Source organism: Thermobia domestica, chromosome 2, assembly GCF_964235325.1.
Source record: "Thermobia domestica chromosome 2, izTheDome1.hap1.1, whole genome shotgun sequence".
Taxonomy (NCBI): domain Eukaryota; kingdom Metazoa; phylum Arthropoda; class Insecta; order Zygentoma; family Lepismatidae; genus Thermobia; species Thermobia domestica.
In genome coordinates, this window is record NC_137455.1 from 150,418,988 (window position 1) to 150,442,889 (window position 23,902).

The window sequence follows — 23,902 nt, forward strand, 5'->3', positions numbered from 1 at the left end:
GATGCCAACTACTTACAATTAAAATAAACAAAATAATAGAAGCAAATGAAACAAAATAAAGTTACACACACAGTAAATGTTAACTTGGAGTTGGCAACCCTGTTACTTTGCGATGACGAATGCAAGCATGACATTCATGCATTGATATCAAAGTATAAATTTTGAGCTTCTTGCTAGGCCCAAATGAATTAACTTCAACACGTCGTTCAGCTGGACTTGAAACGCATAAACATTGTACATTGCACCCAAAGCACTTTAAAAAAGAAAAAATACGTATAAATCAAATCAGCTGATGCACGTACTGCTGAGTGGCACGATTGTTGAAATGTAGAGCAGGAGGGTGAACAATAGCTGCTTTCTCACTCACACAACACAACTGCTGCACAGGTCGAATGAAGGGGGAGGCATAAATGTTCCTGGTTCCCTTGCTTGGTTCACTCACACAATAGGAATGTTTGTAGCTACTGCCTATTGCTACGTAAATGTAGTAAGAAACCTTTTTTCTTTCTTTTTAGAATGCTGTGCAAGAAAATAACATTTTAACGAGTGTTTTACTTTGAAACCTTGATCGGGTCACAATACACTTCCACTACTAAGTTGCACTATGGGTAAGAGCTGACACCAACATGTCTGACTTGAGACTTAATTTGAGCCTAAAACACAGTTTTTCTTTCACTAAATTATCCCGGCCTGGTGGACCAATATGTTGGAGGACCATCTGCTGCTTGTACAGAAAATATTGTTTTGTTTACCATAGACGCTGATTGATAATAAGTGAATCAAACTGTGTTGTAATTTGTATTTGAACTGCACTAAACTACAAGTATCTTCACTATTTCTACAAATACACATAAGACACTTCTGCCTTTGAAAGAGTCACACAATAGCTATACCACAACACTGGCGTATTAGCATGAATATTATAGTTTAATGTTTCTGAAATGTATATTAAACACTACTGTTTAATGAGTAAAAAGAAGCACACGGAAGGAACTACATCAGGTAGTTCATGTTCGACATGGCCAACAACACTGCCATCTATCTGACAAACATAAATTCTGCTATGACGTAAGCAAAAACAAAAGAAGATAATAATGCAATAAAAATGAAATATACAAACATTAAATGATTATCAAACAAGCAGTGATAAGAAAGAAGAAAGTATGTGATCGTGAAGAAAATTAAATTCGTTATTTCGATTCATTTATACGTTTCGTGATATCTATATGCCCGGAAAATGATTTTTCGACGTCTATTCATCCATCCGTTGGTCAGTTGGACATCTCGTCCAGATGTGTATATATACTCGCCTAGAAATCATACTGTTCAACGTGTTAGGATCAAAAATTTAAACTTTTTTTTTTTTTTTTTTTTTTAGAAGAGTCTCCACAGGGGAAGGAGTAAACCTTTTTCCAACACTCAAAAATAAGCGTAGTTTGTTAGGGAGTTTTTTTTTTTTAAGAATACGAATTTCTTCAAAATAATTCTAACAACTCTGTTTATATTTCGTAAATCAATACCTCATTAACAAACATATAATATGGTTAAGTATGACATAATATGACAGTTACGATGGCTTGACGTTGACCCCAAAGACCTTCATTATCAGCAGAATTTAGAACAATCCACATAGCACGAAATAGTCTGACTCTTACTCGTGAACAGTGACGTAACTAGGTGGGGGGCAAACAGGGCTTGTGCCCCTGGCGCAGGATTGGAAAGGCGCAAAATTGGGCAAATATTTTGGGGAGCGTTTTGGTTTGGTTGGTAAGGGCGGTGCTAAGGCTAGTTCTTGCCCCAGGCGACAACAAGCGTATTTGCGTCGCTGATCGCGAATTGTTTGGAACTCTTGTCTCCAGTTTCGGTCACATTATTTAGTTACTTGAAAGAGCGACCTTAGCGTATCGGATTTTTTCCTGTGGGTGTTGTTAATGACTATATGTTGCGGTGGTGTATCATTGTATCATGACTGTTTGGAAACTCAAACAAGCTTTTGTTACTTTTAAAGAAGTTGCGACTATTAATGAAGATCTACCGAAGCACATGTATAACAACTTTTAGATACATTTGCAATAATACTTTGAGTTAAGCAAAAGCATCCGTCTGATGTATTTTTTTTTAAATGAGCTTGAAACATTTGGGTAATAAATTATGTAGGTTGTATTTAAAAGTGGTTTCGTTTATGCTGTCCTGTTTCCATATATCATTTTTGCACATTTGAAATGTCAGTCATTACAATTTGTTCGCTAATTTCAATTAAAAGCAAAAAGAAATGTTTCTAAGTCGGGTTCGAACTTCGTACTTTTTAATTTAAAAGGTTGTTATGATAACTGATTAACTCCCTCGTCTTCTGCTACAAAGACTGTTCTCGTTTTCACTTGCTGACTTGTGAATAGAGACCTTGAGCGGCGTTTGCAATTCATCTATTTCAATAGACAATTTCCTTCATAATATGTAAATCAATGTTTAGATTAATATATATATTGGAATACTGCAGGTAATATCTGTAATAATTTCGTGACAGAAAAGGACGATAAAAGTTTCCTATATAGATCTGAATCCACGATATCCTTGTCTTTTGTTCAGAGTTAAACGTTAAATAGTAAAATTCCCTGCAATCCTTAGGTTCCCATTTACAGTGTAGATAGTGGAAACATTTATGTCCATAGTTAGTTTTTGCTTTTAATTATTTTATGGTAATATAAAATAAAAAGATTGAAAATATATTTGTCAGTAGTCTTTCCTCTTATTGAAACCTTCAAAACTTTCGAATATGTAAAAATAACGGAACTATTTTCGAATATACGTCAGTTACAACATACGCAATATATACATTATATTTCACAGGACTATACTAACGTTGTTAAGATATTGGAGAAGGCTACAGAGAGTTTACCATGTAAAACAAATAATAAATAAATAAATAGTGGGAATTGGAGAACTTTAAATTGATGTAAAGGAAACAATTCTTTCAAATTACTTCGTGGCCAAGGCTGGATTTAAGTTGGGGTGCATCCCTTTTCATTGTAAATATACACTATCTAAAATGAGAAGCTAGCAGTGAAAATAGCAACACTTTCATAAGGATTCTGTACGATACAAGTATCCATCATGTTCCAAGTGTCCATGATTAATTAAAGAAGTCCCTGATCTAAAGCAAGAAGCTACTTATACCGATACAAAGCGGCTGTGACTCAGTTGGCAAAGCTTGGTTTTACATTCGGAAATTCATGAGTTCGATTCCCGAGACCAGACACTGAGCATTTCCAGGGCAATATCTCATTCACACCACAGATGCCCAAAAGCATTGAAAATAAAATTTAATTCAAATATACTGGTAGTTAACGGTGCACCAACCATCAGAAAATTCTGGGTCCGGACCTGTTTGTGGCTATACCTTTGCTGCATGCTAGGTCACGATTTCAGCCCCTGTTTACATTTAATGTTATGGAAGTAAGTTACTCTCATATATATTTTGGTTTAGTCAATTTTTTATTTGATCTTCTCCACTTTTCTTCCGAATATCCTATTTCCTACCTTTCGTTTTAAGCATTCCCTTTATCTTTACTGCAAGCCCTCTTTTTTTAAAATTTACTGCTTACGTTTGACCTTTAGTCTGAAAGAACAGAGTGTTACTTTTCTGTTTTCTTCCTTGACGTCATTTTTCCAAATAGGTTATCATAATCTAAGCATGATAGAAGTTTTTTCTCCTTTTTTTTTTTTTGAACTTCACGCCATTAATTCCCCATTGTTGGACTTCAAACACATCTTTTTTTTTTTTGTTAAAAAAATAAAAGGAAGTGCATGTTGTTGATTTATAGTTGCGCGGATAATAAATGACAGTCTCTACATTTCATTACGTCATTAACACAGTTTGTAGTTATATTTTTTCTCACTAAGAGGCCTTTCATAATTCTCTCGATATTCCTTTCATATCCGAAAATGAAGTTTGGAAAAGAAAACAGAATAAAAATGTTGCTAGGTAACGTGTAAATAACGGAAAACGGAAGCGGAAGTGGTTTTGAACCTGGCATTTCCAAGGTCTTCTTCTCCCTCTCTTTTCTTCTCTTTCTCTCTCTGTGTGGGCATGCAGCAGCAAGTGAGCGAGCGAGGTTCCCATCTATCTCCCAAAGAGTGAGAGAGGGGAATCGATATCCGAGATGGTTGTCATGGCGACTGCAATGCCATCTATTGGAAGACAGGTGAGGCGAGTCCAGTTGTTTTCACGACTAAGGGGTGGTTTGTCGGGCCACTTGTTGAATAGTGCAAAGTCTTAGCCTATCTGTTTCAGTTATTACGGAATGTGATATAAAAGGAATCTTGCACTTTTACACAGGTAAGTGCCTGACTGTTTGTTTGTAAGTGACAACCTAGATTAACACAAATTCTGTCATAATATGCGGTTGACATAACCATTAAAGTTTGTTAATATAGTCAATTACAATTATTTCGATATATTTTCATTTCGTGTGCCAATCGAAAATATTAATCACTTTATTGTGTGTAATACAAACGTATTAATTTTGGAGCTGGCACCATTAACTGCCATCCTAAATGGATCTACCTGCAGGAATCTGCTGTAGTATCATTGCAAAGTATAACGGAATTGGCAGTTAATTACCCTATATTGACTCATATTCGGAATCTCCCGGGGTTGAGTTCGAAGTTGAGCCATTGTTCTGTTTAAGACCTCATTTACATTTGACTACAGCTTGATATGACATCAGTCACACTACACAAATATTGAGAAAATACCTACATCTAAGATTAAGGTCCTTTGTTCATGGACGAAAAACGGAAGTAAGGTTAAGATTTGTAAGAAACCGAAACGTTGATTTTAAAACATACAAAAAATAAAAAATAAAATAAAATAAAATAATGTTACAGCTACGAAGAACTATTGTCAACCTGACTATTTGGATAATGGGTGATCAACACATCTTTCGTTGTCCCCGAGACTACATTTGGACCTGTCTTGTCTCGGAAAAGGTATCATAAAAGTGCTGTATCGTCTCGGAACGTATATCGGTTTCCATTGAAAGAAGTGTCTCGTCTCGTATGTTGTCATAAAAACTGTCTCGTCTCGCGGACAACACTAAACATGTCGATGTCCATTACTTTTTAATGCCCGATTTCTAACCCGGAGCTTCACATTTTCTAATTAAAACATGTTTCAAACTGCCTCACAATATTGAGCTAAAAGAAAAAATCTATTTCTGCACTGAGAATCGAACCCTGGACACAAGGGACTAACGCGCGTGTCTTCTGTGCGCGTGGTTCCGGTTTGTTTTTTTGGGGGGGAGGTTGCTTGCTTGGGGACGAGAGTAATGGACGGATCCTACTTGAAGAAAGAGATCTTGTCTTATATAGCACTGACCTCGAAAGGAGACGTTAAATGCAATTAATCCGAAGCCACGTGTTGCAAAGGTGCATACGCTAACTATTAGATTTTAGAATTTAAAAGTATAATGTTTGAAAATTAGCCTCAAGTCTACTTTAAAATTTTATATTTTGAGTGTTTAAAAAATCACCAATTATCGATGTCTCAATCCAGAATCCAATTTTTATTTCTTTCTTAGTCTCATTACATAGTTCAGAAAATGTTGATTTATATGAAACTATTTTACCACTGCGAACGGTTGAAGCGTATACACGAACTTTTTCTAGTTTCGAAGATAATTGTTAATAAAAATTTGATTTTACTGTACCTACGTAAACCATGACACAATCGTCTGTCTCTAAACAACCTCAGGGAGCTTGTGAAATATTGCTGAAAAGCAATTTCAATTCTTCCCCCTGAGGATACAGATTTCCAAGGACGTACACAGGGGGGTGGGTCCTGGGGATCCGGATCCTCCCGAAATCTTGACTTTTCCGTAAATTTAGTAGGGATGATTTTACAAATGTCAATCTATAATTTATCCTTATATTAAATGTGGACACACTGAAATCAACTCCTATGTACGTGCCTGCATTTCTTATTTCAACCAAAGTGAAATAACTAATCTCGATCCAAGTGCTAACTATGTTCAAAAATTCTTTTGAAATCTATTCACCCAATTCATTTAAATCGTTGGAGAAACTCTTGATAAATACACAATTGGAGTTTAGAATGTTATGAGCTGAAATGCCCGTTCGTCTCATGGGAAATTAGGACGTGGAGTGAAATGAAATAATTTAGTTTTATGTTCTACTGTTATGCCATATATGCTATGCTTAAAAAAAGGTGGTGATATTTATCGAAAATATTATAACCCATTACTGATATGATGAGCATTTTAATGCAAGTGATGATAAAGATACCCTATACCTTTCGCATAAATCTTGAAGCACCTAATTCTCCTTGGGCTGCAATGGTTCAGTGATAGAGCGCCCATTCGACAGTGAAGAATCCCAGGTTTGATCCTAGAACCAGTAAGTGGGCTTTGTGGTGAACAAACAGATTGTGCGTGGATTACCTCGGGACTCTCCCAATTTCTTCCACTTTCTTCATTCCACCATTATCATTCACATTATACCATCCTCCTTAGCCTTGATGAATAATCGTACGATGTTAAACTAGGAAAGAAACTCCCCCTAGAACAAACTCTTTAATCAAAGTCATATAATAAAAGCCCAACTTGAGGTGCGTATTATATTCCAAAATTCATTTTAAGGGGTTTCAAAAATATATTGTGCAGGGTTATTAATTAAATATTTGTCCACCAAATATCAACCAAATTACTTAAACTCTTTTTGAGAAAATCGTTCGATAGAAATCCTTCTTCAGTGAACTATCCTTCGGAATTTTGCCACGATAATACAGTAGATTATACTGTATCATATTATAGGATTGTTAATGCATTATTTATTCATGACATATAAACAGTTTCCTGACTTTGTATGATACAATAGTCCGAAGTAATCACTAATAACTCCTCTTCAGAATTTTTCCTTGACGAACGTATAGAGCAATTAAAAAATATGCTATATAAGGAAAATCGTTACAACCGTTTCAGAAAAAAAAATCACTCTTAGATTTTCATCCACCGGTAAACTGTCCTTATACGTGGTAAGTTAAAAAAAAAAAAAAACTTTTAAAATAGCACTCCAACCGGCAGAGGGAGCGCTCTGCGGCTACTAAACACATCTAGTAGAAAGTTTAGACAGTAAATTGCCATTTGCCTCGTTTCACTATGATTGCTAGTCACCGAGCTACAGCCGCTGAAGTGAGAATGTGCACAAGCTGTTTGTCGGATTAATGATGCAATATGCCTAGGCACCGTTCACTATCCAAGTTTGACTTTTCCACAATTCAGGCCTGTTCCTGCTCACAATATCCTCAACCGCGCTAAAATGTCCTGGTACAACTGTTTGTTCACCATCTGATACAAATTCAATAATGGATAATGCCTTTCCAATAAAAAAACACAACCAACATCACTTTGCTCTTTGACCGATTCATGCGTGTTTTCCTGGACGAAGACACTCTGAATGAATGGGAAAGCAATTGAAATGTCTGTAAATGTTTAGCCAAGTGTGTAGCAAAATTTCACACATACATGCTGTTCTTCAAGCTCTTTCATTGTCACTGTATTATTAATCCGACATACAACTTGTATACGTCCTCACTTCAGTAGTTGTAGCTCGTTGATTAACAGTCCCAGTGAAACGAGGCAAATGGCAGTTTGTTGTCTAAATCTGCCGCTAGGTCCGCTCAGTAGTCGCAGTGCGCTTCCTCTAACAGTTGCCACACTATTTCGAAAGTTCGGTTTCTTTTTGAACACACCTCGTATTTGAGTATTGGGAAGAAATATGTTTCTACCTTGAGAACCTTTACACTAACTTTAAGCTTAAAGCTTTTAATTATGTAGTTTTTATATATATGTGGCAATAGTATAAATTCATGTTTTGCATCAGTATATCACTGAACTATACATTAAAACGTATATATAGAGGGGTATCATGTTACTCCAGTCCTAACATAGAAAGAGTGACACCACGTTGGCATTTCTTAAAACTTTTCAACATGTTCCTCTGCAACACAAATGTACTTCTCCCATCGGTGCTCCAACGCCTAGATGGCATACAAAAGAAAAAAAGACTTGTGCTTCAATGATGAGTCTACAGCCGCTATCAGATCAGAATCAACAAAAAATTTCTGCCCTCGCAAATCGTTTGAACAAATGAAAGTCAGTGGGGCCAAATCTGGGAAATAGGAATGGGACTCAAATTCAAACGATGCATCTGCGATAGCGATCCTCGCAATGTGTGAGGTGTAAATAGGTGCATTGTCTTGGCGCAAGAGCATACAACAGGTGTATATCCCAAGCATCTTTTTGCTAATGAAATCACGTAATTTATTGATTAGGTTACTGTAGTAGGTGCCAATGATAGTGTGAACTCTTTATAGACAGTCTATAAGAATAATACTCGTGCAGCCCCAGAGGCCATTATTTCCTTGGCTGACGATTGGAATTTGAACTTTGTTTTTTCCTCGACAATCGGGATATTTCCACTCCTTACTTTGTGTATTAGTTCTAGGTGAAAGTGTTGCACCCAAATTTCATCCATAGTTACAAACAGGAAAGAAAATAGTTTGTGTTAGGACGAACTTGTCAACGAGTTTGCGACTAATGAGCCCCTCCACCGGTCCCGCGATTGTATGGCACTGGAAGGGTTATATGTACTGCTGAATCGTCAAGTCACTATGCATTATGCCGCTGAGATGTGTGGCGTCTGATATGACACTGTGACAATCGTAATTACTCAGGTCTTGCAAATTTAAAAAAGTTTTCAAGTTGAGTCCATTGAAATCTTACCTCTGATCTCTGATCAGAGTCTCTATCGGTCCTGCGAGTGTGTGGCGCGGTAGGGAATGCATGTATAAAACTAATATGGTAATACATTTTTGTGGCATCATTAAGTATTTTACTTTGAGCTAATTCTGGAACTTATGGAATGCACTATATATATAGGGATGGGACAAAAAATCTAAAACGTTTGCAAAAGTGGGAAAATCACACCTACTATGGTGTGGGGCCTCCTTTTGCGTCTAAAATAGCTTGCATCCGACGTGGAATGGACGCATACAGCTCCCGAATCGTGGTGTGTGAAATTTTGTACCATTGTTCCTCCAAAACATGCTCCAGTTCCTTAAGGGATGCTGGTGGAGGGTAATGAGACCGAACACGCCTTTCTAACTCAGACCACAATGGCTCAATGATGTTCAGATCTGGTGATTGTGGGTCCCAGGGGAGGTGTGATAGCTGCTGGCCATGCTCCTCAAACCATGATTTCACCGTTTTCGCAGCGTGGCAGAGTGCCAAATCATCTTGGTAGATGCTATCACCATCAGGGAACAATATTTGGGCCATGGGTAGAACCTGGTTCTTAAAATGGCCTCATACGCCTTAGCATTCATCATTCCATGCAGGGCTATGATGGGACCTGCAGAAAACCACGATATCACTGTCCATACTGTAACAAAACCACCCCCATGCTTTACAGTTGTGAGCAGACAGTCTGTATCATAGGTCTGCGACGGTGTTCTCCATATGTAAACACGACAGGTTGTTGGAAACAAGATGAAGGTCGATTCATCGGACCACATTACGTGTTTCCACTGCTCATGAGTCTTTGCACCACTGGATACGCCCCTTCGCATTTACTGCTGTGACCAGAGGTTTGGCGATAGCGGCCCTGTCATGAATTTTCATTTTATGAAGTTCCCGTCGCATTGTTTCGATGAAACCGAGTTCTCTAGGCCGGAATTGAGTTCAGACGTAATTTTCATTGCAGTGGGTCTTCTTTTTAGCTACTACAATCCGTTTTAATGCCCTCCGGTCCCTATCTGACAGGATTGTCTTTCGACCTCTGTTGTGCTTTGCAGGTGCCGTTTGCCCATGAATTGTGTATGTCCTCGTGACATTGGACACAGTGCCTTTCGATACCCCCACAATGTTGGCCACTGTTGCCACTGAAGCTCCAACCAGACGGGCAAAAACGATCATACCTCTTTGGAAGTCTGTCAGGTCGTCCATTTTACCTCACCACTTCCACACCACGACACTCACAGGTGAACTGGTTACTGCCGTCGGAAGAGGAAGGTCTACATGACACATTGAAAACAAAAAACGATCGGCAACCGCAACACGTGTTGTATAGTGGAGGGCCAAACTTACGTGTCCTGTATGAAGTGTTTTTTAGATTTTTTGTCCACCCTTATATATATGTATATATGTATATATATAGATATAAATCTGATCCCCTAAATGTTTTCCCTACTCTGACATTCCTAAAAAAGAAAGAAGGAATTACTTCATTGGGAACGTTTACGACGTTACCTTTTTGGATTTAAAAAGTTAAAAGTTGGTTTACAATTAACAGTTGAAAATAACTGAACGATATTTTAAACCACCACTATGATTAACTTATTCTTACCCTTTATGCTTCACCATACTGTCATTATGACCGAGACTTCCATAGAACATGACCTGTTTCGCCAAATACTTGTACAGTCATCAACAAAAGTAAATAGCATATATCGTATGTAATATGTACAGATAGTTACCAAAATATAGAAACAGGTTGACAAAATGCAACTTACCTGATTAATAGCTATCGAATCATGTTTAACCTGTGACATGTATATATTGTGTTCATCGCTGAATTCATACATAATATTTAGTGAATCGTTTTGTGAGAATAGTGATTTATTCTTTATGTTGTGCAGCACTCACGTGTCTCGACATGGAAGAGGAAATCTGCATTCAGCTCTTCAGTGAAGTTTTGGAGATCTTGATGATCCTGATGCCACGCCTGAATAAAAATAATAGAATGGAAACACCTTTGATTGTGTGTATTGGCGATTCTTTCTTGAAAAACTTTGTCGTTGTTAGGAAATATTACTTATACCGTTGGATGCGATTTCCTTTTGCAATATTTTTATATTTATAAAAAGGGCACGACTATAAAAGAGCACGTCAAAAAATATGAATTTCAACTAATCATTTCTACCTTTCTCTTCGCGCTGCTCTACGCAAAAAATAATAAATAAATAAAACATTCCCTAACCTTACCTCTCCGCTAGTCGGGCAAGAAGCTCCTATCCTATCTCCACGCTATACTAGGCAATAAACACCAACCCACCTCTGCACTGCCTTGGACAAACGTTTACCTAACCATCAACCTCAAAGACCTCCGCGCTGCTTTGGGCAAAAAGTCTAACTTTTTTAAAAAAGAACTATTATACTAAGAACTACTTCTTTATAGCATATTACCTATATAAAAGTTTCTTTAAAAAAAAGTGAGGGGAAAAGTAAACCATGTACCGTCGCTATCATTACACATATATATACCATATATATACATATATATACCATACGTGTGTATTTTGTTTATTACTACTGGATTTTTTACGGACTTATGAATGATACCGTTTGGAAGGTTGTATTATTCTGAAGAGAATGAGGTGCAAGCCATGACCCTAGGATGAATAGTAATGATGCAGTAGCTGCTTGAATGAAAGTCTAAAATTTACCTTAAGATCCCAAAATCATAAAAGGGTTAATACTAGTAAATCGAAATGAAATACGTAAAATAAATACATATTAATGGCAATATACACAAAGTAATCTTTGAACCATGATCATTTATGACATACTGTAGATCCTCTTTTCGCCTTCTGTACGACAGTAACTCGACGCGATGTCAGTGGTTATTCACTAGTATCGTCAACCAACCTACGCGTAATTCTACATGTCGAGATGAAAGTGAGGCGTCTCGAGAAATTGGGTGTCTCGTTCCATTACATCCCAATATATATGATGTTAAGATTAATAAATTCTAAAAGTCTGCACTGTGCTCCTTGAACCATTCATTCACAAGACGAATTCGATGGCTGAGTGCTTTATCGTGTTAGAAAATTCCACCGTTATGGAGAAAAATGCAAGATAGTATGATATATTCGGTCTGCTAGGAGTTCGTAATACGGTAAATCAACCATGCATTTATCTACAAGAGGAAACAGTTTGTGGTATGTAAATGTAAACATGTTCCACAAAACATTCCCTACGCATGACCTACAGTGTCGGTACCATTCACAAAGACTTCCATGTCTCATTGGGGTTTCCGCTAAACAGAAATTGTAACTTATCAGAGATTTGAATCTTTTTTCAGTCTTCTACCGTCAAATTGGCATGCTCTTTTTGTACCAGACAAGTTGTTGGCTTTGCAAATAACTGTAGGAACTCCTGTTGGCCCAAAGAAATCAGTTATACGGGAAACGGCCATTGGGAAAGTATTTTCGATTGACCACGGTTATATTGGGCAGTCACCTGTTTCACGTACTGCGCTTGTGAGCTCTTATAAGGCGTTGATTGTAATACTATGCCGGAGGACAGTTCAGTTCCTTGCAAAGTCCTACTGACATTTGTCTTAAAACTTGCATTACTGAGTCTTATGAAAACACCATTGCAGAAACGATAGGCTGTTTCTGCAATCAAAAGATCAATCCTTAGCTACCTCATGATCTTACCTTTTTCAAACACTGATAAATGTTTACATTTATCAACACGAGTTGGCTTACATTACGTCTGCCTGCCTAAACCCGTAATTATGATTGAGCCTTTTGCTTACGGATAATTTTGATATTTCAAATCTCAGAGTATATGAGTCACTGCAGATCAGATTTAAAATCATTTGACAGCTGACAGTTAATGATAGTAAATATGCAAAAAATCGATGAAATTCTTATAATCAGATATTGCGCCGTGAAAATGAATGAGCTTTCTGCAAAAGTGTGCTTTATTTTATTTCGATCAAGGTGTAAGCGCCACGCAGCTCCGTTAAGAAATTTCTGCTTTTTATGGCCAATATATGCTATTAAAAGCAACAGCCAAGTGATGGTTCAGTGAATCTAGTTCTTAAAATTTCGCATGTAAACTGGCATGTAAACAGTTACTACATCGCTAATGACTTAAACAGTTCTAAACCATTTGGAGAATGCTGGCTACAAAAAGAAACTCGACGTTTGGGTGCGGCATGATCTGACTAAGAAGCGTTGTATCGACTGAATTTCTATCGAGACTCGAATTACTCGATTTAATTTCTCTCTGCGAATCTCTACTGACATGTAACAAACTCGAAACATTCCTGAAGCTGTTGATTACGAGTAATAAAAAATGGACAACCTACGAAAGCAATGTGCGAAAAAATTGTGATCAAAGCGAGTAGGAGATCCATTGTCTGAGACAATCCTTTACTGGCGCTCAGCAAGATTATGCTTTGTGTTTTATGGAATTGGAAGCGCATAATGCATCACGAGCTGCTGCAGCTGGAAAGAAAGATAGACTCAGACCTATACTGCGATAATGCGAATGCTACAAGCAATTCAAAAGAAACGGCTGGAACTGGTCAATCGAAAAGGGAATCATATATCATGCTGACAACGCCAGACTGTATACATATTTAACGACTCATCAGAAATTAAGAGAACTTAGTTGGGAGATGTTAATGCATCCAACGTATGTCCGGGACTAGCTACTGTCCAATTATCGCTTGTTTCTATCTGTGCAGAGGGCTCCTGAATCGTGTTAAGTTAGCTCAATGCTTTTTAGACAGCCTGATGAACGTTCTGGTTCATGTCTAATTGCACTGTTCTATTTTGGGGCATTATATAACAAGTATAACAAATAACACATCTTATGTTTACGTTATGTTAATGGATAATAATATTTATTTGTGAATATTATGTTGAATGTTTGTTTTCTAACAATAGGAATGTAGCTTTATTGAAGTTAGTATGAGAACACCTCAATGTGTAGTATGCAACCGGCGTCAGTTTCATGTAATGTGGGTTGCATAACCTATCTGGGCGTTGAAGCATTCCGCGTGTCACATTGACTCCAGGTTACTCATGTATAAGACGTGAAGTTGCTGTGTAAGATCTCTGTGGATCGAGCCCAAGTTTCTCACATCAAATATAAGATAACCATGCTAAGCAATTATAGGAAGTCACGAAGGAATCTCATATTGAGAGATGGTATTTAGTGTGTAATATTATTTGCTTTCTAAAATATCACCAACGATTTAAAATATGAGAACGTATCTATTTTCTTTTTCTTTTTTCTTTTTTTTAAACCTCAATTTCCTACTTATCTTTTTCTGTCATTTAGCTAGACATTTCTCGTGAGGTGATTATTGAAAGAACGATTCAGAATTAGAACTAATTCCACTCGAAGTAGGAATTACAAAAGCTAATAGTGGTATTAAAGAAAAATGAAATTAGTTACTGATTTATTCTAAATTTGATATATTTTTTAAAATAGATGTTTCCAAATTTTTAGTTACTGTAACATCACTCTTGGAACCGCCTTCCACTTGTAACAAGTACAAACAAGAGAGTTTCATCTCACAAGGTGAAACTACGGTTGATTTCTAAGCTATGGAATTCAATACACAAACTGGAAGTAATGCATCTATAGACAGGTTGCTGTAGAGGAATAACATTAAAGATAGAAAATGTTCCTTGGAATCTGAATAAATATCAAAAACCCATTACTCGCTATCTCTTGCTGCATTTGCTCTATGGATATTAATATTGAATCCGGAAGTGGTACTTCTGCAATAGAGGAACAAAATCAGAGGTGAAACACGTTCTTGCGATACCGAAACCATAGCAGAAATAGTTTCTCTATCTATTTCCATTTTACCCATTATGCGATTAGTGTTACAACCTGAAATCATAGCTTTTCATTACCCTAAATTCAAAAGATAGATGAAAGTCGAAACAGAGCTCGAGATGTATAAGTATTGGATTCGAGACAGAACGCGAGATATGAGTTTTTCAAAGAATGCGCTCGGCCGTGAAATATAGCATGAAATGAACATTTGACATAGAATTTCTATAAGAAACAGAGACAGAGTTTTGGGAAACGATTCGTTTACTTGTTATAGGATAGGATTACCTTGATCATGTTGTACCTGTCCTCCGATCTCGTCAGACTAGCGTCGAATCTAGTTTCCAGTTACTGAGTATATGTCAACTACGAATAAGCACCAGAGTCTTGGTATCAAAATACCGGAATCTTTTCTGCTTCTTCAGCGCAAATTTGGCTACTCTCGTGAATAGTTCCTAACACCGGTGCCTCAATGAACAAAAATCGGAGTTTATAATGGAGAATTTACTCTTGGAAAACTTCTGAAATTGTTGAATCAGACCTCGGTTTCCGTAATATTATATAACAGAAGGCCTGGAACGATGGGAGAAGTATCTGTTTTATTCTGATTATATAACAGTTAACATATTACATAAGTTACATAATACACTGGTGCAAAAAATTAGGAAGAAAGGAATAAAAGAGGTTATCTGTTGTCCTTGGTCGACAACGGCTTTCCAGGTTTAGGTCCACTTCTGATGGCATGTTAAATTTGGGAGCCAAAGTTCTTATTGTCCGATGAACAATTTAAAAAAAATATATTTGTCAATTAATATCAATAATTGTTGGTTATTGTCTATATCCAAACAATATGTGAGCTCTCTCGTAGCTTAAGTGGTTAGGGTATGCGCCTTTTGCGTGGGAGATTTGGGTTCGATTTCCAGTAGGAGCTTATGTGGTTAAAATCCCATTTTAAGTTGTAGGTCCACATCTCATATAAGTTCGCTGCTGAAAGGGACGCTAAACTCAATACCAAATCAAATCAATATGTCTATTTCGGTTTCAGTATCGATTGATTACTGACAACCAATGTCCTGATATTTGACCCTTTGTATTATGATTGCATGTTATGAAATTAAAAATATTGGTATATACACTTCATTGTGTAAAGTCCAAGTGTACTCTGGGAGCAGTGTGCAACACAATAGCAATATAAAGGCAAAAGAAATATAAAAGCCATTTCCTGTAACAGAACGGGACATTGGAACATATTTTCACGACGTCGTTTGTTTGGTACTATCAACAGTGAGCAACGCAAATCCCTGACTGCTCAGTTTGTGTTACCATTAAGCATCCACTTGTGATATGTTGTATTGTTTCTTGATGTATTTGTCATCTTGTATGGAGATGTTTTTTCTGTAGTGTTTTGTATTTATTAACTGACTTTGTATTTCTTGCGTGAAGCCTCCTGTTACTTGGTATAAATCTCCTATTTTCATTCACTAAAATGTCGTATCTGTATCAACATGTCCCTGGAATAACTTATGTAGTAGTGTTTCATCTCCATTGCTTCTTTATGTTCTTTTTGATTTTACTTTCGATTCCTTCATCTGTCTTAGGTGAAGTGGTGTGAATTTATGGTCCACTGCTATGATTTCTCTATGAAGCTTTGAATTTTCTTGTTTTCTCTATAAATAATTTCTTAATATTTGAATTTGTCTGTAATGTAAAGTTTGGATGTTGATTAGTCTTTGTCCTCCTTCGTTTCTTGGTAACGACATTCTTTCTTTAGCAGCTTCCTGAGTGTAATATTCTATTGTATATCAATATTGTTCCGACTTCCTTTCGAGATCTGCTATCTATTTTATAATTCCAAATGTTAGAACCGGTACTCCAAACGTATTAATAGCTTTACTTATATTCGTATTGTTGAGTTTTTTTTATATATCTTTCAATCTCTGTTCGAAATTGTGTATTATTTATTATTTTATTTTTTGTGTTATATTCTTCTGATTAGGTTGAAGCCCAAATATTTGTGTACTTCTTTTGGCTTAATGGTTTCTATGGTCTCTTCTGTGGTTAACTTATGTTCGTTAGCTATTTGTTTCCCTTGATAAATTTAGATTGTTTTGCATTTCTCTATTTAATTCTTAGGTGTGTGTATCGAGGACATTTCAGTAATCAGCAGTAGATACTTCAGTTGGTTTTCCGTGCTTGTGTATAGTTTGATATTTTACATTAGGTGCATTATTTTAAATTCTGTTCGTTTGTTTGTTTAGTTATATTCTCCATATTTTGTGTTGTTCAATAATTCTGACAGTGGATTGAATCCTAAGCAGAATAGCAGTGGATTAAATTGTCCTTGGAAAATTCCTCTCCTAATTCGTATATTTTCTATATCTAATTTTGTCTAGTTATCTTTCAAATATAGTGCTGTATTCCATCTGCACATGTTTTGTATGAAATATATAAAATTCTCGTTTACAGATTTTCAGTCAGTGCAAGATCCAAGAGTGCAGTGTTGAGTCGTATGCTGTGTTAGTCTATGCATACTATGTATATTTTCCTGTTTCTATCATAAGCCTGGTTTGTAAATACCGCGTCTATTATTAATTGTTCTCTGTATGCTTGCTCGTACAATGTTTTCTGTAACTTTTCTGCTGTTCTGCTATTATATTCTTTTCACGGTGTTTTTTAGTTTCTTCGCAACGCATGCTGTCAATATTTTATATATGATGCTTAGGAACTTCATTGATCTGTAGTTGTTGGGTTTATATTATTCTGTTGACTATTGAGACACTGTCAACTACGAATAGTCACCAGCGTTTCGCTATGAAAATACAATAATATCTCCTGTTTCTTCAACGCAAAATTTGGCTATTCTCGTAAGTTATACAATATTTGCGTGCGCATTTATTATTATTGTCATCCCGCAATTTAGCAGTAATCTCGTGTATTGCGTAAGTAAGATTGGTAATTGCTGTAACAGTAGTAATGAAGGAGCTCGGAATACTATTTCTTGAACGTACATGCCATTAACCAGAGCTGTCTTCAGTCATAAATCTTGCTATTAATGTCCACTATCACAGGGCAAATGTTAGTTTTCCAGTTGTTGAATTATTAGCAGTAGAGGAAACGCAAAGTGTATGTAACAGTCTTTCTTCGCTCAGTAAATAAATAAATGAAAGAAGAAAAAATATTAAATCTTTCAGTTTCACATCCCACCCTTCTGCTTTTTGTAGACTAAAGGAGACGGGTCGATAGTGAAAGTGAATCAATTATGAAAAGTTGGTCAAATGGGAATGAGCGAGGAAAAGGAAAAATCCTGAGAAAACCAAAAACACAAGGTTGCTGACCACGAACTCATATCACATGGAATCGAACAAGGGATCTTTCGTATTAGAGGCAAACTGTGATAGAGGCTTGGAAATTTGTGGAAGTAACATTGGGATATTGTATTGTCACTCAACGTACATCTCTGTGCAAAATTTCATTAATGTATGACATCGGGAAATGAATTAGATTAAGGCTGCAAGATTTCATCATTATATGACATCAGGAAATAAATTGGTGCAAAATTCGAGGACATAGTTGAACTATTGACGATGCTATCTCTAATTTCTTGCGGGGGAAGGCAAGTGGAGAGCGAAGACATTTTTGGTCTCCAGCAATATTTGTATATCGATTACATTAGTTTTGTTTTACTTGACCTACTGTACATTATAATACAACATATCTAGAGGGAACAGTTGGGGGGCAGACGATTCCACTGGGAACCCCCTGACACCTTGCTCCCTTTGTCGTCTTCATTGGATTTAAACATTGCAAGTTAAAGAAATGTATGAGAAAACAACCACCTTACATTCGGAAGCTTCATTTCCTTATACTATGTAAGATTCTAGCGAACAAGTGAGTATATAATTTTCGCCCCCTTTGAAGTCTTTCTTCTTTGTGCATCGAAGTATGCTTGGTACGAATGCGAGTAGAAAACTTCAAAGGAAGTTGGCATTTAAGTTGTTTTTAACATGTGATTCTTATTTGACTTTAAATTTCTCTTCATTCAGTTGAAGGAGAAAAGTTGAGTTCAGTATTTTAAAATGTAGATTATACAACTCTAATTGTGGAAAAAAAATGTAGATAGGAGAGCGTCAATATTTTCAGTTAGTTACTTGTTGAAAGTACTCATCCCACGTAGTCTCTGTTGAGCTTCTAATTTTTTTCTGTGGAGACTTTTTAAATTTGCGCATATGTAATTCACGTTTACAACTTCCATTATTATTATTATTATTATTATTATTATTATTATTATTATTATTATTATTATTATTATTATTATTATTATTATTATTATTATTATTATTGTACTTTTAACTTAGGAGGGTCACGAAACAACTTCATCGAGAAGAACGTCTGCATGACTGAATATCTTGGCTATCATTACTTTGGCAATTTTAATTCTTTTTTGTTACTTTAATCCTATAATTTGCCTGCATAAGTTTGTATATATAAAAAGTTGATTGAAGTTACATTTTTGGAGAACAACAAGTTTTCCTAATTTTTGTACTTATAGATGCTAAAGATAAGGAAGAAAGTTCGAAAATTCACCTTTCACGCAACATCATTCGAGCATTAAATCTGTTATCTGACCATTGAATCCATAACCTACTTTCTAGACTTGGAAAGAAAATTCGTGTTACACAAACTTTTTTTATTTTATTTATTTTGTAATGTAAGAAAAGCATTCGTTAAGGTACAAAGTCTTTGTACTATGTTACTATCTTAAACTTAGTTTTATCAGATCACGCAAAAAGATTAGTACTTAAACTTTATACCAATGCTGGACATTGTATGCTGAGTGAACAAAATTTAGGCAGAAATACTGAACACTTATTTGTCTATTAGGTGAGTTCTAGATAGCTATGAAATAATTTTGAAAACATTAATAATAATATGTAAGGAAGAAAATAAAAAAACTCAACCTTACTCTACATATTTAAGCATACCATCCGAGCGTTAGTCTGATGACACTAAGAAAAATCATAAAAAGACTACAGTCAGGATGTAGAATTCGAATCCGGGACTTTCCGATAATGAAACATGAATGATAATCTTTCACTCATGACAGTTTGATAAAGTTCCTTATTTTCTCATTCAAAACAAACATGTCCTGTATAGCAACGAAATTAGAGAAATATAAACTTGGTAGCAACTCAGGGAGTTAAATGAGAAGGAAAGGCAGCAATGAAGATCGGAAATGTTATGTTTTTCATGGGAAAGAAATTACAAATCACCAACTAGAAACTTGACTTCTAGTTCACGAACAAATAATATCAGCAATTAAACATGTTGAATTTATTAATCATTGATTTTCTCTTATTACTCTCGGTGGTGTGATATTGTTCTAAATGTACATACTTTAAGAAAGGATAATAATGATGATATAAAGGACAGTTTTTACGATGAGATGGAACGTATTTCACTAATCCTGGCGTTACCATATGAAAATACTATTAGGGAGAATTTGCGGCGAGAGAACATTTTAAAAGCCGATTGTAGGAAAGGAAAGTCCGCATAAGGAAAGTTATGATAACTGCGTTACACTGATGAGCCTTGCAACAGTCAAAAAGCTTATCGCAAAGAGCACAAAATTTCCATATCACGATATTCATGAATATTGCAAAATTACCTTGTTACGAAAGACCAATTTAGTACATGGAATTTTCGATTTTCTCCCACAACCTTTTATTATAGAAGTGTTGTTATATACAAGTATAACACAGAAGATCACTCAAATTGTAGTCCGAGGACCATTAAAATGTTATCTATGTTGTTTGTCTTTGTAAACTCTCAGTGCTCCAGGCAAGCAAAGAGAGGGGTTTGAGGTTTCACAGAGCGACAGGCAAGCTAGGCGGTTGCGTTTAGGAGTGCTTAGTGCTCCGAGCAAGCAAAGAGGGACGGTTAAGGCTCTACAGAACTCCAGGCAATCTATGATGCTTGAGTTAAGTAAGATATGTCAGAGCTCCAGGCAAACTAAGAGAGGGCATGACGAGCCGAAACTGATGCCGATAAAGGTCTTGCAGCTTGTTTTATTCTCTCTTCATGGACAGCGGCAGCTCTAGTGTTCCTCTTTTGCCCTGGTAATGGTGGTGATACCTATTATTATCTGTTTGCTCATAGTAGTTGTAGTAAGAGAACACGTGGTTTGTTTACAAGTAAGAAGCATGTGATCGTGTTTACAAATATGGACCACATGTAGAATATAGCAATATACTTAGACCTCACTAGATGAAAAAGCACATAATCAAGTTGATTATGTTTCAGTAGATGGAAGAAGACAGCCTAGGATAATTGATATTCGGTACTGTGGAGGAGTAGATTGGATGCTGGTTGCAGTGATTGAGAGAAACATTTTCGTTGAAAATAAGAAATAATCAGGATCTGATAAGGAGAAGATTAACTTAAAGAAATTAGAAGAGGGTCAGACTGAAGTATCGAATATATTCTTAGTTTTAGAAGAAAAGAAATGTGATAGTGTTGACAAAACTTGGGATAAAATTTCAGCAGGGATAACATTAAAATTTCGTCAAAAACTAAACTGGGGGCAGACTTGGGAAAAGGAGAATAAGAAAGAAAATTACCGCCTCATCAGAGATTGATTTCGGACCTCTCAGTTGGTACGTAGACCGTGGTTCTATAAACTACTATAGAATAGTACAAAATAGAATGACTATGTTACTTTCGTTTGCAAAATATACCATAGCCTTATGATGTCACAAGACAATGATGATATATTTGAGCGGTAATCATACAGAAGGCTATTTACTGCATTTTCATTTAGTTTTGAAGTTTTTAGGAAACAATTTTCTCTAAATTTTAATCATTTTAGTTATTAAAAAGGAAGCATATGTATTCTGGATGAATATATATATATATATATATATATATATATATATATATATATATATATATATATATATATATATATATATATATATATATATATACAGGGTGACCGCGTGACTATGTTACAAAATGTAAGGGATGATTCCTGACACGGAAACAAGAAAAAAAGTTCAAATAAACTTTTGTCCAAAGTACATAATTTCGGAGCTACAAGGTGCCGAAAGCGTAGGAAAATGACATTCAAAGCTCTATAGGTCGACTATGGTAAATGATAGAGCTAATGCGGCATGGTCACGTCAAAGACACCGAAGCTGCTGTATTCAAAAATGCTTAGGTCGAGATCGTGCAATTCGTGCACAAGGGATTCCCCAAAGGAGCGTAGGGATTCCCGGATAATCTGTCAAGAAAGATGGATCGAAAAGTATACGGATGAATAGCTGTCCCAACTGTTAGCAATAATGCGTCTGTACTAAGTCGATATATCGCACAAGCACAAAATGGCAAACAGTTTTATACGTGTCATGTGTGGTTGCATAACGCGCACTAAATAAGAGTGGGAAACATGAAAGGAAAATGTGAATAATTTGGTACAAATGATAAATACATGATATTACGCTGTTCTATCATTGAACAGACACTTTTAATAAAAGGTAATAGTCATGAAACGTACTCAAATGTTGTAAAAGGATCACACTATTAAAGTCTTTCTTCCATGTAGTTTTGTCATTGAAAGCAAGTAAAACTAAGGGTAAAAACCGGGGGATATGGGTGCTTTCTTCCAGATAGAAATCTTATTTTATTTGATGATGCGAGCCGAGTAGGGGGATTTTTCCGCCATCCCATGTTAATTTGACCACTGCCAGAGAACAATAGTAAAATAGTTTCTTATCATTAGCCGTAATGTACGTTACCCGAACATTGAAAAAGAACAAGGAAAAACAATTTATCAGGACGTTTGTTGTAGTCGCTGCTTCCGCTGTTTTGCAGGACTGATTCCGAGATTTTGTCTAGAATGCTTAACATGTCGTCATAGTGTTATCGTTTAGAAGATGTTTTGTTTTCACAGACGGTGTTATCACCTGAAGTACACCACAGTTTCCAGGTTCGATCACAAGCATTTGTTCTTCCTTCCGTAGTAGAAAACAATCGAAGGTAAGGAAAGTATAAGACAACCCTACTAGAAGGCGTTGTGGAAGGTCATTCTTCATGTGGTTTGTTCGTAGCGTACGAGTTCCTTAATGCAGTTTGTGCTTTGCTTGTTCGAATGTGAGATCAAATGGGGTATTCGATAGCTTGCGGACATTATATTTGTATACGGTCAAGCAAATGGCAACAGTCGAGAAGCTGATAGGTTATATCGACTGAAGTATCCACAAAGAAGACATCCAGCCCATACTGTTTGCCAGACTTTTTCAACGCTTACGAGACACGGGGAATTTACAACCTCAATACTACGACCAAGGAAGACGAAGAACCAGAAGGACTCCGGACTTTGAAGAACAAGTGGTTGATCGTTTCGCCCAAGACCCAACAGTAAGTACCCGGAAAGTAGCACGTGAAAGGAGAGTAGCACAAGATACTGTTTGGAAAGTAGTACACGAGCCTCTATCATCCGCAGAGGGTTCAGGCCTTACGTCCAACTGACTTTCAACCTTGCGTTCGGTTTTGTGAGTGGTTTCTCCAACGCTTTGTAATTGATCCGCAGTTTGCTTCCTACGTGCTTTTCACCGACGAAGCTTGTTTTACGAAAGACGGGATATTTAATAGTCACAATAGTCATGTATGGGCAGACGAAAATCCTTATGCAATTGTGGAAAGGAGCCATCAAGATTCGCCATAAATATGTGGGCGGGTATTATCAGTGATCAGATAATAGGTCCATATTTACTACCACCACGATTAACTGCACCAGTGTATACGTGATTCCTGCGAGACGTACTTCCAGAGCTATTAGAGGATGTCCCTCTCGATGTTCGTCAACGGATGTGGTTTCAACATGATGGCACCCCAGCCCACTTTTCAGCTAGTGCTCGAGAGTATTTGAATCAAACGTTTCGTGACAGATGGATTGGAAGAGGCGGTCCTTGTAATGGGTCTGCACGTTTCCCAGATTTCCCTCCACTTGATTTCTTCTTGTGGGGTCATGTCAAAACACTTGTCTATGAAACACCTATAGACAACGCAGAAGAACTATTAGCACGAATACTCGCTGCCTGTGATACTATAAGAACATATCCTGTGTTGTTACAGCGGATGCGTCAGAACTTACTGCGACGCTGTAACGCCTGTGTTGAAGTAGAGGGACGCCATGTCCATCACCTATTGTAGGATAATTGAGAGATTTGTCTCGTTTACAGGTA

The 23,902-nt window shown here is 36.5% G+C and overlaps 1 protein-coding gene across 1 annotated transcript in view; it reads left to right on the forward strand.

Moving 5' to 3' along the window:
* Positions 1 to 4,170: 4,170 nt before the first annotated feature.
* Positions 4,171 to 23,902, forward strand: part of LOC145676293 (regulator of G-protein signaling 9-binding protein-like) — a 320,813-nt gene continuing 301,081 nt past the window's right edge. Inside the window, exon 1 of the mRNA XM_081747166.1 lies at positions 4,171 to 4,336. The gene's annotated coding sequence lies outside the window, so the exon portion shown is untranslated. The remainder of the gene's footprint in view (positions 4,337 to 23,902) is intronic.